Source organism: Panthera onca, chromosome F1 (genome assembly GCF_046562875.1).
Source record: "Panthera onca isolate mPanOnc1 chromosome F1, mPanOnc1 haplotype 2, whole genome shotgun sequence".
Taxonomy (NCBI): domain Eukaryota; kingdom Metazoa; phylum Chordata; class Mammalia; order Carnivora; family Felidae; genus Panthera; species Panthera onca.
The window spans coordinates 42,928,526-42,952,701 of NC_138355.1; the positions used below are offsets into that span (position 1 = coordinate 42,928,526).

The following is a 24,176-nucleotide window of genomic DNA, read 5'->3' on the forward strand; positions in this document are numbered from 1 at the left end:
GCTGCCCTCCCGCCGCCCCCACCCCGCCCGAGCCCCAGACCCGGGGCGGCCGGAAGGCGCAGGCGGGAGACGCCAGTTCTGCCTCTGCGGACCCACTGTGCGCCTCTCCGCTGCTGCTGCTGCTACTACTACTGAGAGCACGTGCCCGGACCTGTCGGAGGGGTTTTCCTGTCGGCCAGATGAGAGGTTGCAGATGTGAGCCGAGAGATCAGACTCCCGGTAAACTTGTGCCCCGAGTAAATGGAGGAGAGGCAGGGGGAGTCTTATATTCGCATGTTCCGGTGGCAAGGGGTAAGGGACACATTGGGGCGCCAGAGTAAGACAGGCCTGAGCTCTGATCTTGCCCCTTCCACTTACTAGCTGAGCCCCTGGTCTAGACACCTACCCCTTCTGGGTCTCAGGCTCTGCATCTGTTAAAGGAGTATAATCCACAGGGATGTTGTGGGGGTTAAAATGAGATCCTATAGGACCCGTAAGCCCTCAGCAGTGGCCACCATATGACAGATATTCAACTGTTAACTCCTTCGTCCAAGGGCTCTTGTCCCTTCAGCTTTCTCCCACCTTCCCGGCTCCCCAAAGGAGAACACCCCACCCCACCCCCAAAAGCAGCAGTTCTGAAAAGTGGGTGCCCCCTCTGGGACTTTTCTCTGGGCCTCCAGGCTTCAGGATGACAGGTACAGACTCAGGCCACTCAGAGCCGCCCCTGGAGCAGTTATTACTGGGTATGGCACCTTCACGCAGTTCCCAGCCCTCCCTGAGTGCCTGCTACAGGCATTGCACAGGGCAGAGAGGCTCACTCCCTGCAGAGCTGCCTCTTCAACCAGAGGAGAGCCTTCACCTCTTTCTTGGACTCAGGGATAGCCCAGAAACCCAATGCCCTGAACAGAGAAGGAAGTCCCCAGGGGCCCTAGGCCCTCAAGCCAGTTCCATCCCCCACAGCCCTGCCCTCCCCGGGGGGCACAGAGCACTGCCCTCTGTTTGGGAACCTGTGGACCTGGGTTTGGAGGAACAGGAAGAATCTAAGAGGCTGATGTTCCCAGGAAGGGAAGAGTGACAAAGAAGTGAGAGCCTCCGGGAGACAAGATCTTCTAGTTTGCAGTTTCTTGTAGCTTGTTCACTATATTTCTAAGTCAGAGGGAGACCGAGGGCTGGTGCTGTCTCCCATTCTCCAGGGCTCGGTGACATTATTTGCACTGAGTGCAGACCGAATGAACTACACTCAGGTCTTGGGTATACATTTCACTGTGATTGTGTATGTTCTGTGGGTGTGACCCTGTGTAACTTTCTACAGCTCTCTTGGGCTCTAGAGTGTTCTCTGAGAAGGAAGTACTACCGCTTCCTTCTGCCCATAGCAGTTAATCAGGGTGGGGGCAGGTCCTGGAGGCAGCTGGTCACCCTTCACCCCAAGTCACCTACAGATGCAGCTGCCAGCCTGGACTGGTGGCAGGGGCTCAGACCCTCAAAGGCTTCATTTAAAGTTCCAGGATGGCTGAATCAACTCTCATCCAGGAATAAAATCAAGCATCTTATAATCCAGAAGAAACATTTTTCCCCTGGCCAGCCCCTTCATATAAACAGGGCCCTCCTCGGGGCACCTGGGTGGCTCAGTTGGTTAAGCATCTGACTTCGGCTCAGGTCATGATCTCACGGTTCATGGGTTTGAGCCCCGTGTCGGGCTTTGTGCTGACAGCTCAGAGCCTGGAGCCTGTTTCGGATTGTGTGTGTCTCTCTCTCTGCCCCTCCCCCACTCATGCTCTGTCTCTCTCTCTCTCTCAAAAATAAATAAACATTAAAAACAACAACAACAACAACAACAAACAGGGCCCTCCAGGATTGGGAAGTCTACAAGCACCCAACCAGTGTTTCTTGCAGATTGGGCCATCCCCATCTGACCCAACCAAGATGTAGGAGGAAAAACCAGGAGAATTCCTGGCCATCCCTGCACTGAGCAAGCAGTAGATTAGCAGGCACATTAAATAGCAGAACTACAGTGTCAGGGACCATGGGCTTGCTGCCCAAAGGTGGTGGTCTCATGGGATTATCCTCTCTCCCTTTAGCTCCCGAGATCCTGGAGAGAGAAGCTTTGGAGTCTTGCCCAAGATTTTGCAAAAGGGCAAACGCCTGCATGTCCTTCTTTGGCCTGGATTTGTCCTCTCTGGAGTCGTGGGCCTGTTGGTGGATTTCTCCAGTAATGACATGCCAGCCTGTGCTGTGCAGTGTCTGTAGAGAAAGACAGTGGTAACCGCAGGCACACTTGGGATTCTTCCAGAGGATTTTAAAGCACCTTGTAAATAGAGGGGCTATGTCATGTGTCATCCAAAGTGAAATGCTTTTAACAGTGACCAGTATAGTGATGATATTCATAATTACACGAAGGCAACAGGACTGTCCCGGGCAAACCAGGATATATGGTCGCCCTGCATGTTCACCCAAAGGCCGTGTCAGCGCACATGTCTTAGAGCTGTTTAGGCAGAGCTGGACGTAAAGGAAGCCAAGGAGGCCCTGCCTCGTCTACTGTTTCTGCAGAACCTCGCACCTTTTGGTTGTCACCCTCCCTGTTGCCAACCATTTGGGCTTGGGCTTGGGCAGCTCATTTGCAGGTAAAGAAGACTCAGGGAATCAGGCAGGACTTTGGGATCGAGGTGAATCAAAGGTGTGCTGGGGGTCACCAACCATGCAAACAGGCATGAGCCCAACGTTGAAATCACACAAAAGGCCAGTAAACACCATCGACACTTGGGACATCACACGTGCTGAAATTGTTAGGGCAGAGATACTCATTCCGGCTGACCTCAGTTATGTAACTGTGCCCTGATCGGCTCTGCCCAGCCAATGGCACCCAAATCTGCAGAGATAATACAGTCAGAGTTCATCACCAAGAGATTCTCTGCTGGGGGTTCTAGAAGGAGATTGGGCACACACAGCGGGGCTTGGTTTCTTCTCTGAACTCTGAAAAATGTCTCAACTCTTCAGTATCCTCGCTAGGCACTCTACCCCCCCAGTGCCTCTGGATTGGACAGCTGGCTACCGGAGAGAAAGTAGGGCATTATACAGGCAGGCAAGAGGCTTCTCCAACTTCCAAACTCCTCTGCTGCCTTCTCTGACGACTTCTTCTCCTTCCTCTCTCATCTGCATCCTGAGGTCACATCTCACTCCCTTCTTGCTACAAAGTATTCCTTTTTCTCATTGATCCCAGGTGGGGAGGACATGAGTGTAGGCCAGAGACTGACAGTGAAGGAATGTGGTTGGCTGAGCTCTCCCCATCACCCCGGAGAGCTTAGAGATCCAGGCTGGGCCACAGATTTCTCATTTGTCCATCCATCCCTCCATCCAGCCATCTGTTTGCCCTTCCAGCTATCCATCCATCCGGCAGACATTTATTAAAGTCCTACTCTGTGCTGGTCATGTACTGTAGGTGCTGGGAATATGGGTAAGAGTATTACTTGGATCCTGACCTCAAACCGTTCGTAATCTCGTGGGTAAACTAATATCAGGGCCCTTGTCTTTCAGAGGCAAAAGGGAAGGGGTGTAGAGGACAGTGTGTAGACAAAGGATGAATGCTTAATTCTTTTTGTGAAGAAGGGCACTGGGGCAAGAAAGTTTTTTCTTTTCTTTCTTTCTTTCTTTCTTCCTTTTTTTTTTTTTTTTTTTTGAGAGAGAGAGAGGGCACTAGTGGGTCAGGGACAGAGGGAGAGGGAGGGAGAATCCCAAGCAGGCTCCATGCCCAGTGTGCACCCAACGTGGGACTCAATCCTACGACCGTGAGGTCATGACCTGAGCCAAAATCAGGAGCTGGGCACTCAGCCAACTGAGCCACCCACGTGCCCCAAGAAAGTTTTCTTAGAGCAAGTGAGATAGGAATGCAGTTCTGAGGGGCGCCTGGGTGGCTCGGTCAGTTAAGCATCTGACTTCAGCTCAGGTCATGATCTCGTGGTTTGTGAGTTCGAGCCCTGCATCGGGCTCTGTGCTGACAGCTTGGAGCCTGGAGGCTGCTTCCGATTCTGTGTCTCCCTCGCTCTCTGCCCCTCCCCTGCTCATGCTCTGTCTCTGTCTCTGTCTCTCTCTCTCAAAAATAGGTGAACATTAATAATAATCACACCTAATTATTGAGCACGGACTGCATGTCAGACCCTTTACACCATCATCTCCATTAATCTTCACAGTAACTGAAGACGTGAGGACTATTTCTTTAACATTCATTTTTTTAATTGTTATTTTAGAAAGAGAGTGTGCACAAGAGCGGGGGGGAAAAGGAGCAGAGGGGGAGAGGGAGAATCTTAAGCAGGCTCCACACTCAGTGCGGAGCCTGATGCAGGCTCCAGCCCAAGACCCTGGGGTCACGACCTGAGCTGAATTCAAGCGTCAGATGCTCAACCGACCGAGCCTCCCAGGTGCCCCCTGTAAGGACTATTTTTACCCCCTCTTTTGCATGTGAGGTAACCACTTAGCAGCAACTAAGTTAAGAGGCTGTCGCTATAATCTAGATCGGTTTTCTTCCTCCGTGACATGAGAGGGCAGACTACCCCCACGCTCTCAGAAGTTCCCCCTGGACTCCCCTGAGAGCAGAGGGGTGGACGTGTCCCTCTGGAAGAACTCAGGATAGTGGCAACATCAGCCCACTCCCAGGTCTCTGAAGTCTGAAGTTTATCATGAAAGTTTATTTAAATTTGCATTCTCCTTCACAAATCTCTGTTTTAATAAAAAGATAATGTTGGGGGCACCTGGGTGGCTCGGTCCGTTAAGCATCCGACTCCGGCTCAGATTATGATCTCACAGCTTGTGGGTTCAAGCCCCACATCAGGCTCTCCATTGTCAGTGTGGAGCCTGCTTCAGATCCTCTGGGCCTCTCTCTCTGCCCCTCCCCTGCTGGATCTCGCTCCCTCGCGCGCTCTCTCTCTCAATATAAATAAATAAACTTAAAAAAAAATGTTTTCTCAAAGATAATGTTGAAAATTATTGAACATTAAGAGAAAGGGGAGTTCTTGGGAAGTGTATCATTCTCATTGTGTCACTCCAGGAGACCCTGGCAGGCCTCTGTGGACCCCTGGGACCAGTAAGGGACACCCAGGCTCTTTGCAGTTCTGGATTTCCCTGGATCTTTCTGGATCTGGCTCTACACTGCTGAGCCTTGACAAAGCAAGTCAAAAAGGAGCTGTGGTGGGGCACCTGGCTGACTCGGTCAGTAGAACATGCAGCTCTTTTTTTTTTAAAGCTTTTTAAAAAAATATACTTATTTTTGAGAGAGAGAGAGAGCAAGCAGAGGAAGGGCTGGGAAAGAGGGAGAAAGTATCCCAAGCAGGGTCCGCCTGTCAGCATAGAGCCTGACTTGAGGCTCAAACTCATGAACCGTGAGATCATGACCTGAGCTGAAATCAAGAGTAGGGCACTTAACCCACTGAGCCACCCAGGTGCCCCAAGCACACAACTCTTGATCTTGGGATCATGAGTTTGAGCCCCACATTGGATGTAGAGATTACTTTAAAAAGGGGGTGCTGTGGAATGAGGTCTGGCTGTCCTGACCTGGGCTCTCTGCCTCTGTATTCATGTTTCCCAAGGAGGAGCCCTTCGAATCTCTCAGGGTTTGCAAGAGAAATGAGCCTGATGGCCAAAGGCAAAAGACCAAAAAGTCTGCAAGAGAATGTCATGAAGATAAAGTGCTTGGAGGCGAGAAAAAGGGAAATCCATCTGGAAAGGATTAGAGGGGATATTACAGAGGGCTCCCGCTTAGGAAATTTGTTCTGATTTTCAAGCTGACATTAACACTGTGAAGCACAAAGAATGTTACAGGGGATGGCGTGCCTGGGTGGCTCAGTCGGTTCAACATCTGACTCTTGATTTTGGCTCAGGTCGTGATCTCACGGTTTGTGGGATCGAGTCCCTACTCAGGCTCTGCACTGATAGCACACGGCCTGCTTGGGATTTTCTCTCTGTCCCTCCCAAACTTGCACTCTCTCTCTCTTAAAATAAATAAATAAACATTAAAAAAAAAAAAAAAAAGAGGGGCACCTGGGTAGCTCAGTGGGTTAAGCATCCGACTTCAGCTCAGGTCGTGATCTCATGGTTCGTGAATTTAAGCCCCACGTCAGGCTCTGTGCTGGACAGCTCAGCCTGCTTCAGATTCTGTGTCTCCCTCTCTCTCTGTCCTGCCCTGCTCGTTCTCTGTGTCTCAAAAATAAATAAACATTTAAAAAAAAAAAAAAAAAAAAAAAAAAAAAAGAATGTTCCAGGGAAGCTTGGAAGGTGATTCAGAAACTTTTTCAGGGGAGGCTCAGTGTCAGGTCCTCAAGAGTAAATAAATGTGGAACAGGCTGAAAAACTTATAAAATTAAGTGCGGGCAGGGACAAACAGGAGGGGCTGAGAGGGAAAAGGGAAAGAGGGCTCCCAGTGCCCCTGTGCAGGCTACTGCTATCCTGAGTCTGACAGGCTCTAGGGAGAAGTGCAGCCATGGCCTGGGCTGAAGGCTCCGGAGAAGTTTCTCTGAAAGACTCCGCTCCAATCACCAGCTGTCCTTTGCTCCTGATCAGTTTTGTTTTCCCCTTTCTTTAAAACCTGTTTTCACTGTTATCCTGTCTGGAACCACTTCAACTGCTCCAGCCCTCTCTATGGTTATCTGGCCAGACAGCAGTGATTTAAAACAGTAAAGTAGATTGGAAATAACCAGACTTTAGGCAATACCTTTGACTGCTCTGTTCCATCAGGATCAATACGAAATTAGACTCTGAAACAGAAGAAAGGATTGGCTAACTTTTGGAGTCATCAGTCGAAAGACAAGTTCAAGGGGCGCCTGCCTGGGTGGATCAGTCAGTTAAGTGTCCGACTCTCGGTTTAGGCTGGGGTCAGGATCTCATGGTTCATAGGTTCGTGGGTCCGAGTCCCGCATCGAGCCCCATGCTCAGAGCATGGAGTCTGCTTGGGATTTTCTCTCTCTCTCTGTCCCTCCCACCACCTCCCTCAAAATAAATAAATAAACTTTAAAAACAAGGACAAGCTCAAGAGACACAGAGTTTACTAGACAAGAAGGTCTCAGAGGGAAGGTATTGTAGCTTATTCTTTTTAGCTCATTCAGTGCCTTACATGGAGCAAATGCTTTTAATATTTTATGAATGCATGCGCCAAGTAAATTCACTTCATAGTTTGGAAGGTAAGAACCAGGAGCAAGGCTGCCATCTGCTGGTGAATTTGTGAAAGACACTTATCAGGGGCCTTTGTAACCTAAGTGGCCCTTTATTCTGTAACCTTAAGAAAACCTCCACCCTGGGGGTGCCTGGCTGGCTCAGTCCCTAGAGGCTGTGACCCTTGATCTCAGGGTGAGATCTCAGGTGCGTTCAAGCCCCACATTTGTCATGGAGCCTACTCACAAGAAGTTAAAAGAAAACCCCCAACAATCCTTTTCTCACCAACATCGCCTGATACTTAAATTCTTCTGCCTCTCACTCATGACATCTTAGCTTCCTAGTAGAGAAACCAAAAATATCCTGAGACGCTAGTCAGAGAAAAAGGCCTTTGCAGGTAGAGGAAGCTATTTTGCAACTCAGGACACTTCTCTCCATTGGCAAACGTTCACTCTCCAAGATGCATTTCCCCATCACCCATCCAGATGTGTAAGCACCAGTGCTGGCCAAGGTGCCGGGAGTATATGAATCAGGACTTTACAGGAAGAGGTGAGACGAAGTGTGCACCTGCGTGTGGTATGGGAGACTGCACAGGCCAAGAGCATTGGGAGCTCGGGACAGGAAGACTCCACTGCAGCAGTCAGGAAGGCTTTACAGGAGCTGAACATATGGTAGTGAACTCGGCCATCAAGGGCGGCTAGGCCCTTGACCTGTAAAGATGGAAGGTGTTCCAGTTATCTATTGCTGGCTAACAAATCACCCCAAACTGAGTAGCTCAAAGCAACAACAGTTATTTTTACCTCTCATGGTTCTGGGTTTTACTGAGCTCAGTCACATAGCTTTTGCTCCGGATCTCTCATGTGATTGCAATCCGATGATAGCTGGCCAGAGTCATCGTGGAGACTTCCTTCTTCACATGGCTGGCAACAGATGCATCTGTCTTGTTACAGTTAGCCTACAGAAGCCCTGCCTGTAGGCAATCCATGAGGTCAGGACTGTCTCACAGCATGGCAACCGCATAAGGGCAAGCATCCCCAGAGAGAACCGGGAGGAAGTTGCCTTGCCTTCTGTAACCTAGCCTCCGAAGGCACATAGCAGAACTTCCCCCGTACTCTTCCAGTTGAGACAGTCACAAGGCCCCACCCAATTTCAAGGAAAGGGGACGCAGACCCCTCCTCTTGATGTGTGAATGGCAAATTTCTGGAGGAGCAGGTAGGATAGGAAACATTATCGCGGCCCTTTTTGGGAAGCACACTTTGCCACAAGCAGGATGGTCATTCCAGGTGGATACCTGCATTGGCGGCACCTGAGGAGATGCATTTTTCTCAGAGGGAAGGCAATTTCTAGAGCCTGGGCATTGCTAAGAGAAAACATGAGGTTTTGGAAATATTCACTGTACCATCTTTACTAAGAATCATGAAACTCGTTTCTCCGAAAAGGAGACTCAGAGAAAGGGGGAGATGTATACTGAACTCTCAAGGTGGGGGTGGCAGGAGGCTGAGACGGATGGCCAGCTTCAGCTGCCCAAGACAGTGCAGTGGTGGTCATTGAGGGAGCCCACTGTGTGAGGTTCTATCAAGACCGATTCTTAGAAGGGTAAAAACGTTCTGGTGTCACTACAAGAAGCGGCCGGGAATCCCCAGAGGGTATGTCCAAGCGAAGTCTTTGAGAGCAGCGGTGGGCAGGGCCAAAACCAGAAAGTAACAATTAATAGGAAGCTATAGCGTGGCCAGAGAGATAAGATGTGCACACGTCAGCGTGGTAGCTATCAGTTTTGGTGCGATACAGAAGCAGGGAGCAGTCCTCATGCCAGAACAGGAGCTAGGTCAGAGATAAAATACAGCCCTATGGTTATAAAGCAGGTTGACACTGAGATGAATAGGGAGTGAGATCAAGGACCACAGCAGAGCTTGAGGGCCCAAGGCCTTTGGTGGGACCAGGGCCCGAATGCTCCGAACCCTGTGTCAACCACCAGCCTTATAGGGAAAGATGGACGAACGTGGTTTAAAGGCTGGATGAGCCAGGAATGGTGAGATTCAGGCTTGGCTGTCTGGGAATTAGGGGGTTTGTTCACCTAGCAGCTGCTGGATGTCTCATAATGTGCTTCTAGTGACACAGTGTCTGGGCCCTGAGACCTGAAGGGGAGGGAGACTTTGGCTTTTGCATATTCCATGACCTGACCATATCAATAATCACATTCAATCTAAATGGTATAAACACCTCATTTAAAGGCAGGGATTGTCAGATTGGACTTTCTGAAGATTTTATTCATTTATTTTTGAAGGAATCTCTCTATCCAGTGTGGGGCTTGAACTGACGACCCCCAAATCAAGAGTCATATGTTCTCTGACTGAGCCAGCCAGGCAGCTCCAAGATTGGATTTTTTTAAAAGTAAGACTCAACTATCTGCTATCTACAAGAAATTAACTTAAACATAAAAACATAAGGGCTCCTGGGTGACTCAGTTGGTTAAGCATCCAACTTTAGCTCAGGTCATGATCTCATGGTCCGTGAGTTCAAGCCCCACATAGGGCTCTGTGCTGACAGCTCAGAGCCTGAGCTTGCTTCAGATTGTGTCTCCCTCTCTCTGCCCTCTGCTCACACACACTCTCTCTTTCTCTCAAAAGTAAATAAACATTAAAAAAATTTTTAATTCATATAAAAACATTAATAAAAGAATAAGAAAGAAAATACTATGCTAACACTAATCAAATAAAGTTAGAGTTGCTATATTAATACCAGACAAATTGATTTCAGAGAAAAGAATATTATCAGAGATAAAGAGAATCATTTCATAAAGACAGAAGAAACACTTCCTCAAGAGGGTGTAATGCTCCTAAATGTTGGTTCACCTTAACCACCAAACAGAGGAAGGAGCTTGTACTCCCTGGGAAATGAACAAAACCAAACAAAAAATATCAAACTTAAGTTTCCACTGCTATTTTATACAAAAGTTACAGAGAACAGTCAAATTTTATGTAACATATAAAGAAGGAGCAGGGGCGCCTGGGTGGCTCAATTGGTTAAGCATCTGACTTTTGGTTTCAGCTCAGGTCATGATCTCACGGGTCGTGAGTTCAAGTTCAGAGTCAGACTCCATACTGACACACGGGGCCTGCCTGGGATTCTGTCTCCTCTCTCTGACCCTCCCCCACTTGTTCTCTCTCTCTCTCTCTCTCTCTCTCAAAATGAATAAACAAACTTTTAAAAATAAATGAATAAAATAAAGAAGCAGAAAACTGTGACCCATAACCATAAGAAACCTTCGGTTGACCTAGTTATGGGAATTAGCAGACAATGACTTTAAAATTACTATCATCAATGTGTTGAAGAATTTAAAGGAAAAAAAATAGATAGGATGAGTGAAGAGATAGGTTATTTCAAGAGAAACAGAAATTCCAAGAAAGAGCTAAATGCAAATTGTAGAATTGAAAAATACAGTATCTGAAAATAAAAATGTACTAGATGGGCTTAACAACAAATTGGACACTGCAGAAGAAAAAAATTAGTGATTTGAATAAAGGCCAATTGAAATACCCAAATTAAAGCAAAAAAAGAAAAAAATGTTTGGAAATCATTAAGAGAGCATTCACAAGCTGTAGGACAATAGCAAGATGTCTAATATATATATGATTGGAATTCTCTAAGGAGAGGAAAGAAACAGTGGGTAGAACAAAATACTTAAAGAAACAGTGAATGAATTTTTTTAAAGTTTATTTATTTGCAGAGAGAGAGCAAGTGCGTGCATGTGTGCTCGAGCAGGGGAGGGGCAGAGAGAGAGGGAATCCCAAGTGGGCTCCTTCCCATGAACCATGAGGTCAAGAGCCAAAATTAAGATTCAGAGGCTTAACCAACTGAGCCACGCAGGCACCGCAAAATAGCGTATGAGATTTTGATAAAAAAATACGAATCCACAAGTCCAAGATGTGTAACTAAGCACAAGCAGGATAAATACAAAGAAAACCATACTCGGCACATCAAATTGCCAAAAAACAAAGATAAAGAGAAAAATCTTAAAAACAACCACAGCAGGGCAAAAATAATTCATTGCACCAGTGGGAGCAATGAAAAATATGAAAGCTGTTTTTCATCAGAGAGAATACCATTCACTGGTAAATAAACAAAATGTGCTATATTCATACAATGAAGTACTATTCAACAATAAAAAGAAATGAGCTACTTATATATACTAAAATATGAATGAACTTGGGGGCACCTGGGTGGCTCAGTCGGTTGAGTGTCTGACTTCGGCTAAAGTCATGATCTCAAGGTTCATGAGTTCGAGCCCCACATCGGGCTCTGTGCTGACAGCATGGGGCCTGCTTCTGCTCCTCTGTCTCCCTCTCTCTGCCCCTCCCCCCTCTCAAAAATACACATTTAAAAAAATAAAATATGAGTGAACTTTAAAAACATTCTACGTGAAAAGGGACAAGATGCAAAAGACCACATATTATATGATACCATTTAATGTCTAGAAAAGGCAAGTCTGTGGAGACAGAAGGTACATTAGTGGTTGCTTGTGGTTCGAATAAGAACTAGGACTGACTACAAACGGGTTCATAGGAGGATTGCTTTGGGGTGTTGGAAATGTTCTAAAATGAGACTGTGGTGATAGTTACACAATTCTTTAAATTTACTAAAAATCATTGAACTGTACGCTTACACTGTGTGGATTTTATGACATGTAAATTCTATCTCAATAGAGCTATTGAAAAGGTAGTAAAAGAGAGAAGCCACAAATTTGAAAAGGATAAATGAAAAGCATATAACTGAAGTCGGATTGTTAGCCACAATATGTAAAGAGTAATTATAAATCAAGGAAAAAAGATGAACAATATAATTGAAAAAAGATTAGGAGATGGGAATAGAAGGCAATCTTAACGACCAATAAACATATGAAAAAGTACTCAATCGTATGAATGGTTGGTGAAATGCAAATTAACATCATAATGATCAGGGCATCTGGGTGGCTCAGTCATTAAGTGGTTAAACCTCCATCTCTTCATTTCAGCTCAGGTTATGTTCCCAGGGTTGTGGGCCTGATTCCTGTGTCATTAAGATTCTTTCTCTCCCTCTCCCTCTGCCCCTCCCCTGTTGGCTCTCTCTCTCTCTCTCTCAAAATTAAATTAAATTAAATTTAAAAAATCAAATCAAATCACAATGACCTACAATCTTGCATTTCTCTGGTTGTCCAAAACCAAAAACAAAATCTAACAATCCCAGTGTTACCTTAAATGTGGTAAACTTAAAGACATCCAGACGGTCAACCGTGTGGGTAGATTCCTGAAGAAACACAAATGTGCACAATAAGACGTGTAGAAGAATTTCTGTAGCAATAAAACTGTGCTATAGTGGCAAAAAGCTGGAAATAAGAGAATTGCTAAGTTGTAGTATAGTGGCACAATGGAAAATTACACAGCAGTGGAAATGAATAAACTAAAGCTATATGAATTAACGTAGATGAACCTTACGATGTAACATTGTGTCAAAAGGAAAGTTGTAGAAGAATGTGCGCAGTAGGACTCCATTCATATAATCAAAATATGCAATGCACACATAGTGTTTGATGTGTTAAAAGTATAAAGATACGCACAGAAATGATTAACAGCAAGTTCAGAATAGTATTTCCTCTGTGGGGAGAGAGAAATACCATAGAGGAGGAGATGAAATTATATTTGTACTGCTTTCTTTCTTAAACCGTATGGTATTTATGGATGGGATGGTTAAATTTTATATGTCAACTTGACTGGACCGTGGGGTGCCCAGGTATATGGCCAATATTATTCTGGGTGTTTCTGTGAGGGTGTTTTTGGAGGAGATTAACATCTAAATCAGTAGACTTCAGTAAATCAAATTGCCTTTCCTAATGTAGGTGGGCCTCATCCAATCAGTTGACCCTCCCTAGAATAAAAGAACATTCCTCCTTCCCGATTGCCTTTGAACCAGGACATCAGTTTCTTCCTGGGTCTCAAGCCTACTGGCCTTTGGACTAGTATACCATCAGCTCACCTGGTTCTCAGGCCTTCAAACTTAGATTGGAAGTAAACCATTGGCTCTCCTGGGTCTCCAGCTTACCAACCCGCTCTGCAGATCTTAGGACTCGTCAGCCTCCATAAGTGCCTGAGCCAGTTCCTTAGAATGAATGAATGAATGAATGAATGAATGAATGAATATCCTATTGGTACTGTTTCTCTAGGGAAACTCGACTACAACAGGTATGTTTGTTAAACTATTTCCCATACATCTATTATGTCTAAAATATTTCATAATAAAAATTGAGGGGCGCCTGGGTGGCGCAGTCGGTTAAGCGTCCGACTTCAGCCAGGTCACGATCTCGCGGTCTGTGAGTTCGAGCCCCGCGTCAGGCTCTGGGCTGATGGCTGTGAGTTCGAGCCCCGCGTCAGGCTCTGGGCTGATGGCTCGGAGCCTGGAGCCTGTTTCCGATTCTGTGTCTCCCTCTCTCTCTGCCCCTCCCCCGTTCATGCTCTGTCTCTCTCTGTCCCAAAAATAAATAAAAAACGTTGAAAAAAAAAAATTTAAAAAAAAAAATTGAAAGAAAGAAAGAAAGAAAGAAAGAAAGGGAATGAGTTGTTAAGATGTCAGGTGCTATAGAGGTCAAGTAACATGAGAACTGGAAAACACCCATTAGACTTAGCTTTTGAAGCCGATGATTGCCTTTGCTGGAGCGGTTTGGGCACTGTGTTCAGAGTGGAGGTCTGACAATGACGGGTGTTGGAGAGACAAGGAGTACACGCACCCTATGAAGTGAAGGACAGCACTGGGCCTGTTGCTGGATGGGGGTGCAGGGTAGAGGAAGGGGTTTGGGAACGAGTGACTTCACTTCTCCTTGGGGCTGCCATACTAATTCTGTTGGAATTCTCAGCGTGCTGGTGCTCCTTTGGTTCCTGTGACTATTCCAGTAAAGATTCTGGAAGACTTGGATTTCGTCTCTAGGGTGTCCAAACTGATTTCTAAAATAACTTAACCACAGATGCAAATATCCTAGATGTCAGCTTTCTTAGCAGTGGTTTTCCAAAGAGCGTAATACTAAGCTCTTTCCATGGAAAGAAAAGCATTAAAGCCACGATTATCACACTGTTAGCCCCAGGTCTAAGTGGGGGAATGTCAGACTCACAATAAATTAAGCTAAAAGTTCAGGAAGGCTCTGCACTGGAATAAGAAAGAGAGAGAGGGAGAGGTTTTTCTTTTCTATTTTCCTTTTTTTTTTTTTTCCCCTTGTTGAGTGGTTGAATTTGGCTAATGGAGTGTTGCTAATGGTTTCCGAATTTAGGTTCTCAGGGATCTGCAGCAGGGAGTTGTTCCAAGCCACAGGGGCTGAAGGGACACGCTAGTCTGTCTCACTCCTCCCAGAAACTCAGTCTGGGTTTTACTCTAATTTCTTGGTTTCATCAGAGGAGCTCCAGATGAGGAGAGATTCTGCCCTGGGGTATTTCTCCCTACCCCTCCCAGACAGATTGCAAGCTTTTTCCAATACTCCATTCTCCCCGGGGCTTTCCCTGGTTGCTGCGGAGAGAAACCCGCCAGCAGGGGTCAGAAGTGTCTCACATCTGGCCTGGAGCCGCTGGCCACATGTGCTGTTTGTCCTGGCATCGCCCGGGTTCATGGGGAACTGGAGAACACCTTCTTGCTAATGCCTTGGCATCACCGTGAGCGTCACCGGCTCACGGTTCCTTTCCCTGAATGTGTAGTATGATGGGGAAATGGAAGGTATGTTCATTCAAAGACTGAAGTGGGTGTGGGGGTATAATCCAGACATCAGCAATGCCAATTCGCCATCTGGTTTTCTACCAGGTTTTTATGTGTATTGGCACGTGCCATGCACTCTGTAGGTCTGGATGTCAGAGGACGTGTGGCTCGGGTCTGCCTTGTTGAAATTTTCTCAGATTCCTGGGGTGTCTGGATTTGCTCCGCACCCAGGCGCTCCATGAGCTCTCCCACGGCTTAGAGGAAAGTTTGTGCGCGGCTCCTACGATGCCTGCCCAGGCCACGCCTCCACGCATGCTCAGTTTGAACTGGAAGTCTCCCAGGGCAGCCGTCTCCAGAACGAATGTCTGAGCGGCCCAAGCCACACAAGAGCAAGTTCTGCTCTCGTTTTCAGACTCTTCCTAATCCTTGGCCCCACTGCAAGTCTACTCCCCAGCTCTGGTTCTCTTTGACTCCTCTGGTTCACATTGCTGTTCCGCTGCCAGGATAGCTAAAGGGATCCCACTGGAGGTGTCTGTCTCCCTCCTTGCTCCTTGGTCTCCCCCACCCCTAAGTGGTAGGGGTGGGAGCAGCCAGAGAACCAACGGGGGCCTATGGGACAGGTATACAGAACTCTGGGCTGGAAGGGGTTCCAGTCTGTAGCTGAGATTCTCAGGGACCCAGCACCTTCCAGGCAGCTTCCATGTGCTGTTGTGACAGGCAGAAGCCATCCCTTTCCACCTGCCAAAAGGAGGACGTCTGCAAAGCCTGGGCACCTGGCCTGCTATCCCAGGAGTAGAGTTACAGCAGCTGATCTAGGCAACAGGTGTAGCCTGCATGGTACAGCTGCTGCTGGGCACATCTGTACAGATGGGGGAGGGCTGCACCAGCAGGGCCCATCAGTCATTCCTTCTCACACTCCCCAGAGCTGAGGGGGATGTGCAGAAAGGACCAGGGCTGAGAGAAATGTGGGAAAACTGGGGTGAGCGTTCACAGAGCACTAATTTTCCTGAGATCCCAGAGTAGCACCCCTTGCCAGGTTGCCCCAAAGTCAGCGCAGCTTGTCCCAGCAGCTTGAGAGTCAGAGCCCTGAGCCCTCCTCCTTTGTCTTGCTGCCCAGTGCCTTGGCTTGCAACTAGCTCCTCTCCCTTCCAGGCTGGCTCAGCTCAGGCATTTGCAGGCTGGAGCTCAGGATCCTGGCCTGCAGTGGCTCTCCCAGAAAACTGGGAGGGACGGACTTGAAAGAGTGGCTCTTTATATATGCAGATGATCTCTTGCCATTTTAGTTCCTCAAACCACAGAATCAATTAAAGGGAAAGGGGCACATTTGGGGGCTCTGGGTCTGTGTCAGGCACTGGGTCCAATGCTTTACCTACATCATCTCATCAAATCCTACCCCAAACCCTGCCAGGTATATATTGTCAGGATCATTTCTGTTTCACAGAAAGAAACCAAGGTTATGGTCACAGTGAATGCAGTGAATCTGACACTCGATTGCAGCCCTCACTCCAAAGCTTGTACTCTGTCCATTGTACACACTGCCTGAAACCTCCCAGTTCCTGGGGAATCCCGCATCAGGCCCCAACCCTCTTCCCTGTGTAGGGAAATCCCTGCCTATCCCCAACTCATCCATTTCTGCTTAGTGCAGCCAAAGTCACCTCTACAACCTCAATCGCCAGGTTCGTTTGACAATTCACAGCCCTCCAACACCTCCAGTCACCCCACTGCCACCCAAGTGGATGCTCTTGTCAATGGCTTCTCACACCTAATTCCCTTCTCTTGGTCTAGCCCTGCTCCCCCTCAAGCCCTATCATGGGCCTGAAAACCTTTCGCCTCGATCTACCACTTTTCAGTGGTCCAACTCCACACCATTTTTTCCCCTCTCAAGACACTTCTTTTCTTAGTATTTTAAGAAGATTTATTGACACGGGGCGCCTGGGTGGCTCAGTTGGTTGGTTGTCTGACTTCGGCTCAGGTCATGATCTCATGGGTTGTAAGTTCAAGCCCCGCATCGGACTCTGCGCTGACAGCTCAGAGCCTGGAGCCTGTTTCAGTTTCTGTGTCTCCCTTTCTCTCTGCCCCTTCCCTGCTCGCACATGCTCTCTCTCTCTATCTCTCAAAAATAAGTAAACACTAAAAGAAATTTTTTTTAAAGAATATTTATTGATAGAAGAAAATGTTCACAGAATATATTAGGAATACCTTACCATTTCTTTTTTTTTAACGTTTATTTATTTTTGAGACAGGGAGAGACAGAGCATGAACAGAGGAGGGTCAGAGAGAGAGGGAGACACAGAATCCGAAACAGGCTCCAGGCTCTGAGTTGTCAGCACAGAGCCCGACGCGGGTCTCGAACTTACAAACCGCAAGATCATGACCTGAGCTGAAGTCGGACGCTTAACCGAGTGAGCCATCCAGGTGTCCCAATACCTTACCATTTTATTTGTCATTGTATAAGTCATACATGGATGCATGTTCCTTGTAAGAATAACCACAGCAATTCAAGCATACAGAAAAAATTAATGACTCCCCTGATGACTCTCCCAGAAGTAACCACTGACATCAGTTTAGAGTGTCTTTCCAGACTTACCAAAAAAAAAGTGTATTTGCATACAGGTTTATGTACGCATAGAAATATATAGTTTTGTGAGGCATCTCTTGACGTAGATCATATTATGCAAATTGTTTTGCAACTTCTATTTCTGTTAATACTCAGTATGAAGATTCTAGGACTATGTCGTATACCTTACATAGTTTGTATATAAGTTCTGGGTGAAGACATACCAGTCTTTACTGAGGCCTTAAGAATCTAGCTTGGGGTGTGCCTGGCTGGCTCATTTGGTAGAGCATGAGACACCTGATCTCAGGGTCATGAGTTCAAGCCGCATGTTGGGGGTAGAGTTTACTTAAAAAAATAAAAAATAAAAATAAAAAGAGTCTAGCTTAGGCTCTGTTCCTTGTCCAATGCATAAAACTGGCTACAAAATTTCCTGAGTCCAATGCAAAATAAAAATGTGGGCTCCTGTATTTAAAAAAATTATTGAAAGGGGCGCCTGGGTGGCTCAGTCAGTTGAGCGTCCGACTCTTGATTTTGGTTCAGGTCATGAGCTCATGGTTTGGTTTGTGGGTTTGAGCGCTACTTGGGATTCTCTCTTGCTCCCTCCCTCTCTCTCTGCTTCTCCCCCACTTGTGTGCCCTCTCTCTCTCTCTCAAAATAAATAAACATAAATAAATAAATAAATAAATAATAAAAATTTAAACACTGCAACAGGAAAGCATTAAACCAAACAGAGGGTCCTTCTAAGCCTGGGGTCCTGTGTAACTGCACAAGTCACATGCCCATGAGGTTGGCCTACCCATGGGCTCTAGGCATGGGTAGTGCCTTGAGGCACTTACGAGCTGTAAGACCCACGCACTATATTGACCTCACTTGCTTCACCTATAAAATACAAACAAAAATGGGCTCTACAGAGACTGGCTGTCTCCTAGATGCCTTGAGTCATTGCATCCCCTGTTTTGCAAATGGACATTCCTGCCTCAGCCTCCACATTGGCTCTTGTCCCTCGATTCTGCACCCAGCCTTCCCCAGCTGCATTCTCTGTTCCAAGGCCAGCATGCTGGGCATTCCAGCTCTCACACAAGCAAACCCCTAGGGTGTGTGTCTGCCAATTGGCATTGTTCTGGGGGCACCCACAAAACAGCAGGGGGCCAGACAATGACATCCTTATGCCTTGGGTAGAAAGTCTCTCCAGAGATAAGAGAGCACTGAACTATCAACCAAGAGACCGGTTTCAGTGCCAGCCATGCCACTAAATTGGCTGTGTGTTCTCAATGGGCAAGTTGCTTAACAAGTTGGCACCTTAGCTTCTTTATCTCTTAAAGGAGAGGGTGGGATTAGATAGTCTTTAAGACCACTCCCAGTTCTGAAAGTCTGTATTTAAATGACTCTAAGAGAGAAAAAAAAAAATGACTCTAAGAGACTATATGGTAAACAACATTGCTTGGGCATTTACCATACACCATTTGCAAGCTCATTTAGTGCTGATAACAAGCCTATGAGGCAGGCACTTTTTTTACATTTTACAGATGAGGGAGTTGGGACTCAGATTAAAACATATACTGAAAAAAAAATGAAGAAAAAAAACATATACTGAAAGAGGAAAGTTTGGGGGTGATGGAAACGTTCTAGAACTTGGTTGTAGTGATGGCTGCACAACTCTGTCGATTTACTAGAAATCATAGAATTGTACACTTACAATGGGTGAACTTCACAATCATTATACCTCAAAAAAGCTGTTAGAAAGGAAGAAAGAAAGGAAGAAAGAAAGAAAGAAAGAAAGGAAAGAAAAGAAAGAAAGAAAGAAAGAAAGAAAGAAAGAAAGAAAGAGAAAGAAAGAAAGGTAGGAAGGAAGGAAGGAAGGACGAAAGAAAGAAAGAAAGAAAGAAAGAAAGAAAAAGAAAGAGAGGAGGAAATGTACTGAGGCTAGTAAATGACGGAGCCCACACTGCCCACACTACCACCCAGAGACTCCCTTTCTCTGCAGATACGGAGCACTTGAAAGCATGGACTCAGGAGCCTGGCTGCCAGTTCAGACCATGGCTCTGGCACTTACGAGCTGTAAGACCCACGCGTGATATTGACCTCACTTGCTTCGCCTATAAAATACAAACAAAAATGGTGCCTGTTTCAAGCGGTTGTTGTGAGGCTTAAATGGATTAATGTATATGAAGTGCTTGCAATTGCAGCCAAGTGCTACAGAAGGTATGGACTGTTACCGGCTCCAGGATTGCTACCGCCAGAGCCAGCCTTCTTAAAGGGGACTGCTTCTCCTTGCCAACCCCTTCTCTGTCCTCCTGGCCCCTTAAAGAGACACTTCTTTTGAAAAGCCATCTTTGGAAAAACACTGTGATGAATTTCAGTACGTCTCACTTCCTGGTAACAAAGAAAGGGAGAAGCAGCATCTTCCCGATAAGGCAGTGACTCGCTCCGTCTCGTAAAACATTCATTACTGTGCCAGCTTTTCCCACAGACTGTTTCTCCCAGGTCCTCCTCAGCTCAAACAATCAACACAGAGCGCCCTTCTTAAAGGGGGTCCTGAGGCCAGTCATGAGGCCTGAGTGGCCACAGACGGGGACAACTGCTTTGCCCACACTCCACCCCATCTCACCGTCATGCAGCCCCTCACGGGTTAATGAATCAAGCTAGAAAGGGCAAGGGTTAGTAGTGGACAGTCAGCTCTCTACCACTTAAAAATGAGTTTTCAAGCCCTGAGCCCATAACCAGAGGGCATGTGACTGGGGTGGGGAAGAGGATGGGCTGGGGATGTGGGCTGATGCTTTCCGTCTGATTATCACACTTCTGCTTATATTTGCACAGCATTTTATAGCCACTTTCTCTTCCATTATCTCACTGACTACTCACCTAAGCCTTGGTGGGTGATGATTGTTGTCCCCTGGGTGTCAACACCCCTTTTTAGTGATGAGCACATGGAGGTGACGCCCTTCAGCAAGCCGCTGAACCAAAGCACGGACTCAGGTCTCCTGATACCATGCCCAGTGTTTTTCCACTGTGCTGAGGAGGAGGAAGTCAGAGACTCCCTCGGACTCCACCTCAGAAGCTCTAATGGCATTTACTAAATGGCCAAGAAAATAAAGCAATGTGCTGTCTTCATATCCCCACCAAGGGCCTTACAACTTCTCTGGAAACCCTGAACAAGAGAGCCCAGAGGTGAAGGCAGTTCCTCCGTGGGTCACATGGAACGTGAGAGCTCTGACTCTGTTCAAATCCCCGAGGTCCCCCATCAGATAACCCTAGTGGTGAAACAAATGAGCATTGGTCCATAGACCTCAGTGTGCCAGGAAAACAGGCAGAGCCCCCAAAGAAATCAGGCCGGACCTGGAAATGTCACTTGCTATGTGCTTCCTGAGGCTCCCAAAGCCCTCATCTCAACTCAAGCCAGGTCTGAGACTCCATAAGGGTGACAACAGGCTCCTGGGTTGGTTTTTTAAAAACCCATTTGTCACATTGACATTAATCCTCTTGTTAACAATCTTCTGCCCTGAAGCAGGATTGAGTCTAAGCTGTGCAAGGAGTCGGGGGCAAAGGGAGTGGTTGGGTTTTAAGAAGTCTCAATAAGGTCAGCAGGGCCAGGAGGCCACTTTCTTCATGAGCCAGTAGGGGGGAAGGGGAACACTTGCTGAGCAAGGGTCCCCGGCAGTGAGCCTGAATCTTCTTCAATTACCAACCCTTTCCCTCCCCAGCACCCCTGTTGTTGTCTCCACCCTCCACCCCCCACAACCAGGCCCTTGCCTTTACTTCTTATTGATTTTCATATTTAAGGAAAATCCATTTGCTTGATTCAGAGCAACTGAGTCATCACTGTGTTCAGAGGAAAATCGCTCACAGAGTAGACACTTGGCAGAAGTCACTTGCGGGATGGGCGGGGACTCTGCTTACACCCCAACGGCGCTTTGTCCAGAGTTGCTTCTGGCTTCTCTCTTGCTCTGTCCTGGCCACCTTCTCTCCCAGGAGCCTTCACATCCACTGCCCGTCACCCCAACCAGACTGGCCTGTTTGTTCTCTGCTTTCCAACCTGTCCACATGCTATTATGTTTATCTGCTGGAGGTTTATGATTGGGACATTTGGAGCAGGGTCAGAGAGGACTTGTAGGATCAGCCATCCACAAATGGGGGGGAGGGGGCTATTAATCATATGCACCAATGGGAGAAATTAAACTCTTACAAATCATGGCTTTGGCCCTCTTTATCTTTCTGGGTAGTGCCCAAGGAACAGCATCATTCCAGCGTTACCCATGTGGGTGAGGGCCCCTGTGTCTCACCTCAGGATGGGTCAGGGGCAATTCAGTCTCTGATACTGGTTTGTATGACTATTGTGTAATCTTGGTCCCTGGGCCTAGGAGGGCCAAGGAGCTCAGCCAATCCACCCTATGAGCCCTCAAGAAGGGACAGTGCTGTTTTTTTTAATGATTTTTTTTAACATTTATTAATTTTTGAGAGATAGAGACATAGAGCAGGAGCAGAGAGAAAGGGCAGAGAGAGAGAGAGGGAGACACAGAATCCTAAGCAGGCTCCAGGCTCTGGGCTGTTAGCACAGAGCCCCACACAGGGCTCGAACCCAGGAGTGAGATCATGACCCAGGCGCCCCAGAGACAGTGCTGCTTCTTCTTTTTTTTTTTTTTTTTTAAATTTTTTTTTAACATTTATTTATTTTTGAGACAGAGAGAGACAGGGCATGAACGGGGGAGGGGCAGAGAGAGAGAGGGAGACACAGAATCGGAAGCAGGCTCCAGGCTATGGGCCATCAGCCCAGAGCCTGATGCGGGGCTCGAACTCACGGACCGCAAGATCGTGACCTGCGCACCATCGATCGTGACCTGAGCTGAAGTCAGATGCTCAACCGACTGAGCCACCCAGGCGCCCCAAGACAGTACTGCTTCTTAAAGCACCAGGCTCCCCTTTGCAGGCAGAGGCGACTGCGCAAAGAAAGGAAGAATTCCAGGTAGCACATCGTTGAATGTCAAATGCATGCAAGGTTGTAGGACTCAGACTCAATAATGCATGGTGAGTGGTGTCCCAGACTCTTCTAAGCGGGCCACCCGTGTTTATTGCACTTAATCCTCCCAACAATCTTATGAGACAGTAACAATTATTATCCCATTTACAGACGACGAAATCGCGGCGGTCAGAGGTTCAAGAATTCGTTCAAATTCCCACAGCTAGTAAGCAGTAGATCCAGGATTTGAGCCCAGACAAGTCTGCCTTAGGAGCCCATACTTTTAGCCATGACACCCTCATCTCAGGTGCCCCTCAGAGACAGCCCCCTCCCCACCGCAAAAGACAATTCATTCCTTTCATGTCAAAATCCTTCCCCCTGATCGGATGGGAACTTCAATGTCACTGCTAGTTCATTGTCTAGTGCTCCTTCATCCTCCCTTGTGTCCACATGCACTGCGGCCTGCTTGGCTGGATAGGGCCCCAGGCAAAACTCAAGGGTTCTCATCCTGACTCTGCTCAGCTCCCTACTGGTTGATACTTCAGAGACCTCCCAGGGAGTTGACCTTTCTGCTTTCTATCCTTCAGCCCCTCAAGACCCCGGAAATCAATCAGTCCTCATGATGGCTAGAGCTGGTGAAATCTCTGATCCCAATCAGCTGGGTCCTTGGCCACAGTTACTCCCTTTCACCCACAGAGCTCAAAGCTTGCTCCAGAGGCAGAGGCCACCTGATTTCCTTCTGCCCTCTTCCTGCAGAGTCTGGAAGCCCTCAGGCCCGGAAGCGGGGGTGAGGGTGGGGGTGGGGGTGGGGGTATGAGGGATGGGGGGTGGAATCCTTGCACTGCGGAGAGGTTGCCGAGGTTCTGGCCTCTTCGGGTCTTGTCATTTTCTCTCTCGTCTTCTGCCCCCTCCCCCCACTTACATGGGCCCTAGAAGGAGGAGGGGCAGCGGCAAAGTAGAGAACGTGGGAAGAAGTCACGTTATTTTACTGAGCACCTACTATTTGCCGGGCACTTCTGGGGCCTCCCCTCTCCTCTGCACCCGAGATCCAACTCAGATAGGGGTAGAGAGGAAGGAAGGGTGGGCGGAGTCAGAAGCGGGTTGAGGAGGCTGGCGGATTCATCTGCCCCCTTTCAGTGAACCGACCGAACTAACTGCAGCCCGAGGACTTGCTGGGGAGGGGTGGCGGGTCCCCGGGCAAAGGAAAGGCTCAATTGTGCGAAGGCTTCCTGCCCTGCCAGCTCGCCGCCCCAGCCTAGCTACCAAGCAGCCGCCTTTCTGCGGCTGGGGAGGCGGGACGGGAAGGCGAAGGCAGGAAAGGGTTACGGGAATAGCTTTCCAATGACAAAGTCTGGAAGGGACCCATGCCTCCGCCCCTCTGCGGGTTAAACTGGCACAGTGCGGGGGGAGGAAGACGAGGGCGACCAGAAACACAGCCTGCCCTGCTGCCCGCGCCCCCCCCCCGGCCCCCGGCCCCCGGTCGCCGGGCACCCCCTTCCCGGGCCCGCGTCGGAGGCAGCCGGCGTGTGCCTGGGGCAGCGGGTCACGAGGCTCCGCCCCCGGCAGCCCGGCCCCGGGGGACGCACTTTGTTCAGGATGCCGCCTCCCCGCTCATTGTGGGGCCGGGGCCGGCGGCGGCCCTAGTGTGAGCGCGCGGCTGGAGCGCGCGGCGGACGCTGACCCCCGAGCGAGGGCCGGACCCGGCCCGGGGACCCCGGAGAAACTTTCTTATCGCGAGGAGAGCGCGCCCGGCCCCGCGCTGCGCTGGGGATGCGCGGCTCTGCGCGGCGGCGGCGCGGACCGGGACCCGGAGCTGGAGCCGGGGAGGGCAGGCGCGCCGGTGAG

At 48.1% G+C, this 24,176-nt stretch overlaps 1 protein-coding gene across 7 annotated transcripts in view; it reads left to right on the forward strand.

The window, feature by feature from the left end:
• The first annotated feature begins 6 nt into the window (after positions 1-6).
• The window catches only part of NAV1 (neuron navigator 1), a 269,569-nt gene continuing 245,399 nt past the window's right edge, over positions 7-24,176 (forward strand). For 3 of the 7 annotated variants that reach the window (XM_060644071.3, XM_060644072.3, XM_060644076.3), the window contains exon 1: positions 23,488-24,171. The gene's annotated coding sequence lies outside the window, so the exon portion shown is untranslated. Of the gene's footprint in view, positions 220-23,486; positions 24,172-24,176 lie in introns of those variants that run through there. The other 4 variants (XM_060644073.3, XM_060644074.3, XM_078440775.2 and 1 more) reach the window with 3 other exon arrangements.